Below are 13,259 nucleotides of genomic sequence, written 5' to 3'. Positions count from 1 at the left end.
TTCAGCTGAGCCTGATGTTTACAGCATACCATAAAGTGTTTGAACAACAACAACAAAAAAGATACAGCGTGAATGTGTGTGCTGTACATGAGCCGAGGGAGAGAGCAAAAGGGAAAGAGCCATGGAGAGAATAAAAACCATATGCTACAAAATTAAAGCAATGTCTGAATCAGGGAAGGGGGTTTTTGGAACTTGTACTATTCTTGCAACTGTTCCATAAATTTGGAAATAAAATGACAATAAAAATTTATCAACACATAAAAGTTTTAAAATATGGAAGGAAAAAGAAAAGCCACGATGACTTTGGAAAAATGAAGAGGACCGGATCATTTAGGGCTTTGTGTCCCTCCCCCACCCCACCCCCCCTCCACCCCCTCCACCCCACACCCCACCCCGTCCACCCCCCCCACCCCCCCCACCCCCGCCATGGGCTGGGCTTAGATTTTACTCCAGCTTTATGAAAGTCATTAACTGATCTGTAGTGAAACCTGATTTGATGGAGGAGTTTCAGATCATTGAGCTACAACTTGGATGCAATTTGGGGGGGGGATGGGGTTTGGCTATTTGGTTTTCTATTGTTTTCATTTTTCCCTAATAATTGCTATCAGCTGTGTAACATGCACCTTTTTTCCCAATGGAAAGCAAGCTTACTTGTTGACATCTAACTAGTTTATAGGTTTTCAATTGCTTTTAGTTTTTACGGCTGTGCACTTAGCAGTTTCTTCCTGCCTGCAGGACAGGCTCCAAAAGAGTTGAGTACAGGATTGGAGAAGTCTCACATTTTCCATCCTCCCCCTCTTTGTTTGATTTTCTGCTCTAGTAGCTGAGAGAAAGGATCTGAGAAGGAAGGCAGTGCCTTGTTGGCAGCTTTTGGGGGATACTTGTGTTTGTTTTTTAGAATCAGTGTTTCTAAATGATAGCAACAATATATCCATGGGAGTGAACAAGCTGACCCCTTCACGCTACATCTCCTTGCTTAGTTTAGGTTTTAGTGCATGGCTAAGAATTTGACTTTAGTTCTCATTTAAGTTGTCTTTGTTAAGCCAGCTGGATATTTTCATCATTAGTTAGTTATATTTAAATATATTTATCAATTTTAACTGAAAAGCACTGGTTTAGAAAGCAGCATAATTAAAATAGGCATTTGCAGGGCCCCTGAATGTCTCAGTCAGATAAGCATTCCTCTTGATTTTTGCTCAGGTCATGATACCACGGTTTGTGAGTTCAGATCCATGTTGGGCTCTGCACTGGCAGTGTGGAGCCTATTTGGGATTCTCTGTCTCTCTCTCTCTCTGCCCCTCTTCCACCTGTGCTCTCTCTGTCTCTTTTTCTCAAAATAAATAAACATTTAAAAAATAAATTAAGTAAAATAGATCACATAGATCTTTTTTTAAAGTTCAAAAACATTTATTATATATAAAAATAAGACCATGTCTAACATATAATATATACAATTATGGATACAACTGATAGGAAAACATTTAAATAGTAAGAAAAATAACAAAATTATACTGAATTTATATTATGAGAGAACATATGTAGATGGTTGATTTTTTTTCTTGCTAATTTTTTCCTAGAATCCTTTGTTCCAAACAAAATGTCACACGGAATGCAATCTAAAATAGATGAAATCTACTATGTTCTGGTACTATGTTATTGGTGGTTAGCCTGAAGCCCCACCTCTTCAACCCTTCCCAATATCCATCACCTGCACACATGCCTCAAATCACTTCAAAGCTCTGCAGAATAATCTTCAATACTTGTCTAAATAATACTCAGTGTTTTCCATAGCTCTCATTTTTCTTTCTTAGAAAACATGTCTAAAAATTAGTGTAATCATTGATTAATGTGATATTATAATTAAAATAACAATTTTATAAAAACAAAATTGCCATTGATATTATATTTAAGAAAAACATGATATAAAATGTTTGCAATAGGACTTCAATTTTCTAAAAGAATAGAAATATAAAATATATTGAAGTAGACAAAAATGTTAGCACTTTTGTTTCTGTGTTGTGTGATTTTGGAGTGCGTTTTACTGTATTTTGAAATGTGTATGTTTATTCAATTATTTCGTAATATGTCACATAACCAACACAATATCAGGAAAATAATGTAAACTTAGATCACTCTCAAAATCACTGTGAAACTTATGTTTAAATTTTATTTAAATTCTTTAACCCATGGGGACCTGGGTGGCTCAGTCGGTTGAGCAACCAACTACGGCTCGAGTCATGATCTCACAGTTTGTGAGTTCAAGCTCCACACCAGGCTCACTGCCATCAGCACAGCACAGAGCCTGCCTCAGATCTTCTGTCCCCGTCTCTCTCTGCCCCTTCCCAGCTTGCACTCTCTCTCAAAAATAAATAAACCTAAAATATATATATAAATAATAAAAGCTTAAGTTAAAAAAAAAAAAAAACAACTCTTTAACCCAAACTTCATTCTAATAAAATTGGTTTTGGAATTACAAAATATTATAGTTGAAGGACACAGTGTAGATCTTCTACTTAAGGCTGTATAAAATCAGTGCTTTTGAAAACATTGTCATGTCCTTATATAATGAAACACTTCAGGAAATACCACATAGTATCCTTTGACTTTAGATATTTATAATCACATTAGAATTTTAAAGGCTAAAAAATTAGAGATTTTTAACTGTGCTTCATCAATTTTCCAAATTTGTTTTCATTTAACACTCGTACTTTTTGGTAGACAAGATGTGGTATTAGTAATATTGCTATAAACTGTACATTTTATAGGTGAGAAAACTTAAATAAAAGAATGAGGTTCCCTTTTACCACTGTGGCCTGGGTTAAAAAGAAAAATATATATTTTAGCTTTTTAGCTACATTTTTTACACTTTTACACTTTTTACACTTTTTAGCTACAATTGTGTACCATGAAGGAAAATTGATAGATAACTAGACATCTTTTTTTACTAAAAAAAGAAAAAAAAATGAGGCTCCCTGCCAGAGATTACATAATATGGGTGGAATAGGAATTAGAACAGAGGCTTTTAAATTAGGGTTTATAGTCTGTAGATACAGTCTAATGCTTAGTACTCAGCGCCAGCAGTTCCAAAAAATCTAGGGGCACCTGGGTGGCACAGTCAGTTAAGCCTACAACTCTTGATTTTGGCTTCGGTCATGATCTTACAGGTTGTAAGCCCCTCATGGGGCTCTGTGCTGACAGTGCAAAGCCTGCTTGGGATTCTCTCCCTCTCTCTCTGCCTCTCCCCAGCTTGTGTGAGCTCTCTCTGTCTCTCAAATTAATACATAAACATTTAAAAAGAATCCAGATCCTGAATATTTAGGACTTAATTGAAGGGACACTAAAAATTTTATTGTATTTCGACAAATAGTTCAATTTTATTTAAAAATTTTATTATATTTGCCACAGGCATCAGGAATTATCACAAGTTCATATACTGTCATCCTATTTTGAGTATTAATCCTAAAGAAATGGCTTTCATGCTACATAAATAAGCAAGAGTTGGTAATTGGGAAAGAGAGAAAGAAAAAAGGTGAATATAAAAATCAATTTAAAAATAATTATAAAGAAAGCTTATAATGTACCTGCATATGTGCTTAATTCAAATATATTTTTCTTTACCTTATTCACAATATTTCTTTATTCAAATTTTTTTAATTTTTTTTTCAACGTTTATTTATTTATAGGACAGAGAGAGACAGAGCATGAACGGGGGAGGGGCAGAGAGAGAGGGAGACACAGAAACGGAAACAGGCTCCAGGCTCTGAGCCATCAGCCCAGAGCCTAACGCGGGGCTCGAACCCCCGGACCGCGAGATCGTGACCTGACTGAAGTCGGACGCTTAACGGACTGCGCCACCCAGGCGCCCCTATTCAAATATTTTTAACTCAAATTCCAGAAGGACATTCAAGAGACTGAGATGGTCCCTTTATTTTTTTTTTCTTTTCTTTTTTAGCAGTGTTTGATTACATAGATACCATGATGTCCTAAGGAATTTTGTTCCTGACATCTACCATTTTATGGGAAGAAGATCCCCACATGCTTATGAAGGATTTCATAGCTTATATTTCCCTGTAAAATCATCATTTATATTCACTTTTGTTTAATGTAAATAATGCTATCTTAATGATGTCTTTACCTTCAAAAGAAATGGTTTTGAAAAAATAATTCATATAAGGAATAAAATATATGAAAAGAAAAAATGTTGGATGAACAATTTAGATAAAATTTGTTAAGAATCAAATTGAATATAAATTGACAGAGCCATTGTTAGAGCAATCTTCAGTTTGTGTTATCGTTCAGTTGTATTAGTTAGATAAAGTTACTATGACAAATGTATATTGGCTTAAACGTAATACATACTGATTTTTTACTGATATTGCCATCCAATTTTGGTGTTATTGATCAGTGGGTGGCTCTATTCCACATGTTGACTCAAGGATACAGATTTCTTTCTCCATGCAGTCTTTTTTATTTCTCAGTGCCCTATTATCAGCATGCAGCTGTGGGGAAAAGACAACTATCCCCTAAAAGTCTTAGACTGAAAGAGCACATATGATTTCTACTCATATTACAGTAATAAGAACTACTCACAAGGGCAGTACTAGCCATGGGAACTGGAGGCTTATTCATATAGTCCTTGGCTGGATGGACACTTTTTCGCTACAATTGTAACCATGAAGGGAAGATTGCAAATTGGTAGACAACTAGACACACTTGCCACTAAAAATATATACCAAGTTATGCATGATAATTGCAAACAACCCTTAATAAACATTTGCTTTTTACTAATTATGGTTATTTATGTTCTAAAAAGCTTAAATGACACCATGAACTGAACCATTTTTTTTAAATTTCAGATTTTCAGATATTAATAACAACATCTACCTAAAATGCATGTATATGTGTCTCATAGCATATCTGGACTAAAGTAGAAGTTATTGATTGTTCCTTTAAATAGTGCCTAAATGGACTTATATGTGACCTTCCTAGCCTCATTTTTCTTTACTATGGACAGTCACCCTTCTCTGAACAGGCCATTACTCTCTCACAAATGTACAGGATGATAAAATGAATTCATTTTCTTTGCCTGATAAACTCCACGTTACCCTTAAGTAGACCACTCAACTATTACCTACTCTATAAAACATTCAATGGCATTAGACAGAATGGATGCATTTCCACCCTGCACTCCTACAGCACAAAGCATTAAGTAACTAGTGGCAAAACCTAAAAGAAATTAACCTCCTAAAACAACTCTTTCTAAGGAATACTGCTTAATAGCACTCACTGGGGCAGATTACATTTTTCAAAAGTGGCCACAGGAATATTGCGATCTTACATAATCTTACAGAAATGGGGCAGAATCTGTGCAGAATTCTGCGCTTCAAGGACTATATAGAAATGATGTTGTATTACTTCCTAGTTTAGGTCATAAAGATGGTATGGCTTCTCCTTCCCTCCCTCTCTCTTTCTCTCTTGAAGAACATTTGTCCCTGGAGATCAGCCACCATTCTGAGAGAAAACCCTAAGTAGTCCTCCCAAAGAGAACATATGAAAAGAGAAACTGGAGGGGTGCCTGGGTGGTTCACATGGTTAAGTGCCTGACTCTTGATTTTGGCTCAGGTCACGATCTCACAGTTCATGGATTGAGCCCTGCTTTGGGCCGTGGGCTGACAGTAAAGGGCCTGCTTGGGATTCTCTGTCCCTATGTCTTTGCCCCTCCCTGGCCTCTGCGCACATGGGTTCTCTCTCTCAAAACAAATAAATAAGTTTAAAAAAAAAAGAAGAAAGAAGAAACTGGGGACTTCTAGCCAATAGCACTAACACTTAGACATGTGAGTGACATTGACTTCAGATGATTCCAGCCTCCAGGCTTCAAGTCTCCTATCTGTGCCCCAAGATTTTGTGGAATAGAGACAAGCAACCTTGCTGTATCTTGTCTGAATTCCTTACCTTCAAAAATCTGAGCATAATAAAAAGTTGATTTAGGGGCGCCTGGGTGGCTCAGTCGGTTGAGTGTCCGATTTCGGCTCAGGTCATGATCTTACTGCTTGTGAGTTTGAGCCCCGCATCTGTGTGGAGCGCTATGCTGACAGCTCAGAGCCTGGAGCCTACTTCGGATTCTGTGTTCCGCGCTCTCTCTGCCCCTCCCTCGCTCATGCTCTCTCTCTCTCTCAACAACAAATAAAACATTATTTTTTTTAAGTTGTTTTATGCCACTAGGTTTTGGAATAATTTGTTAAATAGCCAGAATTACTGATATTTTAGACACAAAACCAGATAGATTGACACACTTTGGATACTTATTAAATATTAAGAAGAATTAGAGATATTATGGGATCGTAAAGAGCTTAGCTAAGAACAACTAACACATACGATGTATTTAAGCCATAAACACATTACAATATTGATAATATAAGTATAAAATATCCCAAATCAACAAATTTAAAATCTTTGTGTTCTAATAATAATTTATCTTCTCAATAAGGAATTAGCAAAAAATCCCTAATGTGGTTCATCAAATGAATATGTCTTTATTCTGATCACATTCAGATATTTTCTAAGTTTTGTTCCTTCTCTATATGTCCATTCTTTGATTTTTTGACCACGTGCAAACTTATATTGGAATATCCCTCTCATGTATAAGACCCATATCCTCAGTCTTCATTAATAAACATCACAAAGTTCACTAAAAGTACCGTTTCAATCAATTAATTGCAACAAACTGACTGACTGCCTCTAACAGTTTCTGTGAAATAGCTGGCCACTTACTACCAGTTAGCCTTCGAGTGGTTCTCCTTTGTATCTTTGTGACCTGGCAGCTTTCAGATCTTAGTTCTAAGCCCAGGGTCAGGATACCATGTTCTGCCTATGCTGTGCTGATGGTCAGGATTAACTCTCATTCTGTTCAGCAATGAAAAGTACCTTCCTGTGTTAGAGGCTAATGATTGACTTTCCCGATTGGACAGCACAGAGATGCTGACCCTGTCTGTAAGGCATTGTTAAATACCTGTCCTGGCTGAGGAAGCTTTGGAAGCCATCTCTTTGACTCAGTCACCTCCTCTGCAGTAGGGATCATCAAACCCAATTATTTTTTATTTTGTTGTTATCCACTTGGCTAGAATCTCAGCTTCATAAGAGCAGAAAGCCTGTCCCATTGTCATGTCCACAATGCTAAGAACAATGTCTCTTATACAAGAGATACTCACTAAATTTTTTAAATGAATCTTTCATATGGAAATCATAAAGTTAAAATTAGTATCTGGTAATAGCACTGTTCTTTTAATTCTCCCCAATTATTCAGTCTGTAGTTGTTTTTTAATCTTTTCAGACATCCAGTTTTTAACTCCTCTCTTTTCTCTCAAACTATAAACCCTGCCATATGTTCTTTTTTTTTTTTTTTAAATAGGCTGTTCTCCACATGGGCCACTTCAACCAAGCCCCTGTTTCCACCCACAACTACAATATGTAAAACAGAGAAATGTGTCATTGAATACATAAAGCATTGTTAGCTCCCAAATTCCCAGTTTCCAACCTTCATGACCTTTTAGAGTTACCAGACAATTGTTCTGTTTTCCCAATAAGTCCAATCAGCCATTTTCTAGGCTATTTCAAGCCTTCTGCACCTACTCAATTCCCCCCTACATACACCATTTCTATTCACTCTGGATAGATGAGCCCTAAATGACTGACAAGATAGAATCCATCAGGCTCTTCATCATTTATCTGTGCTCTTGTGGAAACTTGTTGCTATCCTTCCATCCATCTGTCCAACCATCCTTTTTTCATCCCTAACAGATGAAAATGTGTCTCCCATCACATTTGCTCCAGATCAAACCTACCATCTACACCAGCCTCTTCTTCACTACAGAAATCTAACAAATTAATCCAAATGTTTTACTGTTCAACCTTTCACTTTTTGTTGGCTCTTCACTTCAACACTTAAATACAAACTTTCTTGCAAATTTTGTGAAAAAACAGATTCTTTCTTCCTTCTGTACCTCCCTGTAAATGCTAGCCTTTCTCTCTATCTGCTTTCAGAAATCAGCTTCTTGACTTGAGGTTTCTAATGAACCCCTCAAACACTTCACTCTCCTTCTTCCCTTCATTCCAATATGACCACCTCTTCATTGAGATAGTCACCTACTTATGGTGAATGTGGTTGGCATTAATTGGTATTTTTATATTTTATCACTGGACCACATGGTAAGTTTTGATAGTTTTAATTTTGCCTTGATGTTTTCACTTCCATTGATTCAAGTTATACCACTCTGTTTTTCCTGTTACCTCTCCAACCACTTCTTAATTTTCTTAATAAGTTTGATTTTTTCTTACTGCACCTTCAGTGCTTGCTGTTTCTTTGTGTCTTATACTATTTTCCTCTCTCCATTCTAGATGTTTCTCTGGGTGATATTGTCTGTATCCTGTTTTAATTATTATACCTGAATGCTGTGAAATTCTAAATACAAACGTTCATCCCAGATCTATATAATGGATTCTAGACCTCTATATCCAACTACCTAATGGACATCTACAGTGGGGTTTTCCACAATTCTTACAATTCATCTCAGTTCTCACAAGTTCTAATTATTACAAATTCTAAGATGACCTCATAATTTATATATCTCCTAAATTCTGTTCATGCCTCCATGCCTTAAATAGTTAAAGCATTTAAAAGATCTTTCTGTGGTTATGATATTTCTAAACCAGACTTAAATGCAGGAAATTTTGGTAAAATTGTGCAAAATGCATTCTCTACATATGTTGCCAAGAATCAAGGCACAGACTCCCATCTGTCCTAAGGAGCCACTGACCTTGAACCAATGTGCAATCAGTGAGAACCTTCACTTCCTACTCTCAACTCTCAAAAAGAATCACCACCAATTTACTCACTATATCCCTGGGATCTTCAGCATATTTCCAATGCTATTTTACAAAATGCAAAATGTTTCCTAAAAGCATCTTTTTGTTCAGTCCTACCATATATTCCAGAGGAAATAATCTTGATGAGGAAGAATTCATAAAGGAGAAAATAGAGGGAGATCAAGCAAAATGTAATTTATCATTTTAATTAATTGTTTTGTCATATTTACCCAAACTTAGTATTTTAACAAAAATCTTTTTTGTTTATTTATTTATTTTGAGAGAGAGAGAGAGAGAGAGAGAGAGAGAGAAAGTGCACACGTGAACAAACAGAGGGAGAGGAAGAGAGAGAGAGGAGAGAGAGAACTCCAAGCAGACTCTGAGCTGTCAGCACAAAGCTGGATGTGGGGCTCGAACTCACGAACTGTGAGATCATGAACTGAGCTGAAATCAAGAGTTGGATGCTTAACTGACTGAACCACCCAGGCACCCCAACAGAAATATTTTAAGTTAGCATGGAAGCCTATAATAATTTTATTGTTTCTTTAAAAGGATCTTCTAATCACTGATGTGTGAGAAATATAAATATACTTTCTATTTCTTTCACATGAAAGATTTTAGGAAAGGACTGTAAATCACCAAAGACACACTCTAGACCTCATTGATCTCCCATTCCAGGGCACATGAGCCAAACTGCAGCTGTAGATTTGCTTTTCCAAGGCCACGATCCATTACCCAAACCACATACAAACAGGTATTTTGGAATTCGATTTTTTTTCAGATTTTACAAAGATAACATGGTTCATACACTAAAAATTACTACTAAACAACTCTGACAATATCTGAGACCACACTCTATAAACATAAGCATTCATAGGACTTCAAATGAGATAAGTAAAGACTTAAACAACTACCTGTAAATTCAGGTCATGTTTTCCAACTAAATAGAATTATATCATACTGAAACACAGTGCATGTTATATTTTGGGGAACTTTTAGATTTTGAGCTTGAAGAAAAAAACATGTGGATCTATAATGAAAATGAAGATCAGGAACTTCAACATATAATTGGAAATGTAAGTATATAGTCTCTGTACTGCATAAAATGTGTTAAATCAAACTAGAAATAATTACCTTGTCAGAATTTACTTTTAAAGTCACAAGAAAAATGGGAAGAAAGAAAGCTAGAGTACATTCATAAAAGTTCAAAGTTGTTAGTTCTTGAGTATAATCCTGGTTTAGATAAAGTAATCAGCTGTTTAGTGTTTCACATGCCTAATTCCTAAAATGGAAAACTATCCTTGTTATCTTTTACCTCTAGGAAAGACCACCTAATCTCAAAGTATGTATAACTGAAGGTGAAGATCATGGATGAAGGGCAGCAATTTTTACCAGCTCTCTGGGCATCTCTTAGTCAAGCTGACACACAAAATTTAACATCACATTTTGAAAATCAGAAAAATAAGATCCATTTTGCTTTAAAATATTTAAAATATTAAAAGAATTTAGGGGCAGTTGGTTAAGTGTCCTGGCTCTTGGTTTGGGCTCAGGTCACAATCTCATGGTTTGTGAGTTCGAGTCTGCTGTCAGCACAGGGCCTGCTTGGGATTCTATCTCTTCTTCTCTCTCTGCTCTTTCTGCACTCTCTCTCACTCTGAAAATAAATAAATAAACTCTAAAATAAATAAGTAAATAAAACTTAAAATATTAAAAAATTTGATAAATTAAATTTGAATCAAATTAATCTGAAATTGTAAATTCATTCAGGTGATTGTCTTGGACAGACCAAACACAAGAAAATACATGGTTAATATCAAGAGAAAAGTGCATTGTGACAAGAGAACCTATAGATGCTAAAATGTTAGTAAGGCAGTATTAACATATTTATGTAAATAATTTTGACAACCTGGAACAAGGACAGCTCTAGGCCAAATGTACCCACTGCCTATTTTTGTACAGCTTACTGGCTAATGTGAAGTGATTGAAAAATAATAATATTTTGACCCATGAAAATTACATGAAATTTAAATTTTGGTTCCCATAAGTACAATTTCATAGTACACAGCCACATATGTTCATTTATATATTGTTGATGGCTGTTTTTATGCTATAATGGCAGAGTTGAGTAGATGCTGCACAAACATTATACGGTGGTTTCTTATTGTGCTCTTACACAAAACACAGATTTGTGAAACAGTTGTCACTTTACAGTGTTTCAAGTTGGACTCCAATTAAGTGAAATGTAATCTTCCAGAAAAGAATTTAACACTTCTCATTAGTCAATTTGTGTTAAAAAGTGTAGTAGAACTGTATTACAAAATAATAATCTATTGTTAATATACTTCGAATTTTTCTCTTGTTATTGAAGTATTTAATTACTTCCATGTTGAATCTTGGCCTACACAGCCTAAAATATTTACTATCTGACCCCTAAGAGAAAAAAAAGCTGACTTCTGGGAAAGATGAAAAAATTACTTGAAATACACATATTAACAAACAAATGTGATAAATAGAAAATTGGAATAGACTTCTATCTCTCAAATAAAATGAATTTATAATTTTAAAATTTTTCACAAAGAAAATTTTAAGCAAAGATGGCTTCACTGATAAAAATGTCGTGAAACAGGGGCACCTGGGTGGCTCAGTAGGCTGAGCATCTGACTTTGGCTCAGGTCATGATCTCACAGCTCCTGAGTTGGAGCCCCAGTCGGACTCTGCGCTGATAGCTCGGAGCCTGGAGCCTGCTGTGTATTCTGCGTCTCCCTCTCTTTCTGCCCCTAACCCACTCGCATTCTGTCTCCATCTCTATCAAAAACAAAAATGAAACATTAAAAAAAAATCCGTGAAACATTTAAGGGAAAATAAATGTATTTAAGAAAAATATATTTAAGGGACTCCTGGGTGACTCAGTCGTGAAGCATCTGACTTCGGCTCAGGTCATGATCTCACTGTTCTGTTGGTGAGTTTGAGCCCTGCTTAGCACTCTGTGCTGTTATCTCAGAGACGGGAGCCTGCTTGGGATTCTTGGTCTCCCTCTCTCTCTGCCCCTGCCCCACTCATGTTCTGTTTCTATTTCTCTCAAAAATAAATAAACATTAAAAAATAATTTAAAAAGAAAAATATCTTTGGGGCACCTGGGTGGCTCAGTCGGTTAAGTGTCCCACTTCGGCTCAGGTCATGATCTCACGGTTCGTGGGTTTGAGCCCTATGTTGGGCTCTGTGCTGACAGCTCAGAGCCTATAGCCTGCTTCAGATTCTGTGTCTCCCTTTCTCTGCCCTCCCTTGCTCATGCTCTGTCTTTCTCTCTCTCAAAAATAAACAAACATCAAAAAAATTTGAAAAAGAAAAATATCTTTAAGAAAAAAAATACATGTTTGTGTGAAATTATCTACACAAACTCTCTCATAAACTAGAGAAAAATGGATCACTTCCCAGCTCATATTATAAGGCAATAACTCTCTGACCAGACAAAAAATTACAAGGAAATAAAACTAAAGAATAATAACCCTTCATAAATCTCAACCAAAAAATCAAAATTAGCAAATGAAATCCAGCCATATATAAATGGATAAGATATCATATCCAAGTAGGGTTTATTTAAGCAAAGCAAGTTTGGGTTAACTGAAAAAAAAATTAATGTAATTTACCATATTAAAAAATAAAAGAGAAAAACTTGATGGCATTTTCGTTAAATGAAATTTTTTTTTGATTAATTTAATACTCATTCATGATAAAATCTCAACAAACCATAAAGGGGCTTCCTGAGTCTCATTAAAGATGATCATATATGAAACCTATCATCACACTGAGCGGTGAAAGGCTGAATGGTTTCTCCTTAAGATTGAGAACAAGCTAGAAAAGCCTACTCACACTTCTTTATGTTCTAAGTTGTTCCATACACTTATATGATTCTTCTTATGTCAATACAACACTGTCTTGATTGCTGTATTTTTCTATATAGCACACCTGCAAATCAAGTATGAATCCTCAAATTTGTTATTTTGTTAAAAGTATTTTGGGGGTCATTCTAGGATACTTTGTCTTTCTGTATAAATTTTAGAGTAAGATGGTCAATTGCTCAAAAAAGAAGGGAATTTTTTAATGGGAATTTTTACTGGTATTTTGTTAAATCTGTAGATGTATTTGGGGAGAATTAGCATCTTAACATTACTGAGTTCTGATTCATGAATATAGGATCTCTTTCCTTGTATTTAGGCTTAGAAAGCATATAATTCAGAAATGTATAGTGTTCAGTGTACAAATCTTGCACATATTTTGTTAAATTTAATGCTAAATATTTCATGTTTGGGTATTGCTCATAGTATGTTTGTTTACATTTCATGCGCCAAATTTTTCTTTGCTGGTATTTAGAAATAATGACCTTTGCGTAATAGCCT

Source organism: Felis catus, chromosome B2 (assembly GCF_018350175.1).
Source record: "Felis catus isolate Fca126 chromosome B2, F.catus_Fca126_mat1.0, whole genome shotgun sequence".
Taxonomy (NCBI): Eukaryota; Metazoa; Chordata; class Mammalia; order Carnivora; family Felidae; genus Felis; species Felis catus.
Note: the sequence above shows the minus strand (reverse complement) of the source record.